We start from the raw sequence: 447 nt of genomic DNA on the forward strand, positions 1-447 counted from the left end.
TGGGGCAGCCACAGCTTCTCTGGGCAACCTGTGCCAGGGCCAAACCACCCTCACAGGGAAGAATTGCTTCCATATATAGCTCTGAAAACTCCAATTACCACATTAAATCCGAGAATGATTCATTTCCAACACAAGTTTTACGACTGGAATTTTGGGGGTTCAGGTCTGGAACAGCCTGCCTTGGCACAATTCCAGCCTATTTTTCTCCTCCAACACCAGGATTTCGTGCGCAGAGCTGCAAAGAGCGAGTCGGGCTGTTCACCGAGCGCCAGAACAAACCACGCTGGGGGGACTCGAGAGCTTTAGGCTTTGGCTTTAAGAAATCAGGAGCCAAAAAAAAAAAAAAAAAAAAAAAAAAGAGAGGGGAGGGGAGGAGGCTGTGGCTGTCGGCCGTGGGATGCGCCGAGCCGAGCTGCCCCCTGTCCCTGTCCCGGTGGCCGTGCCCAG

The sequence above is a fragment of the Manacus vitellinus genome, unplaced genomic scaffold (genome assembly GCF_001715985.3).
Source record: "Manacus vitellinus isolate BGI_N305 unplaced genomic scaffold, ASM171598v3 scaffold_104_pilon, whole genome shotgun sequence".
Lineage (NCBI taxonomy): Eukaryota > Metazoa > Chordata > Aves > Passeriformes > Pipridae > Manacus > Manacus vitellinus.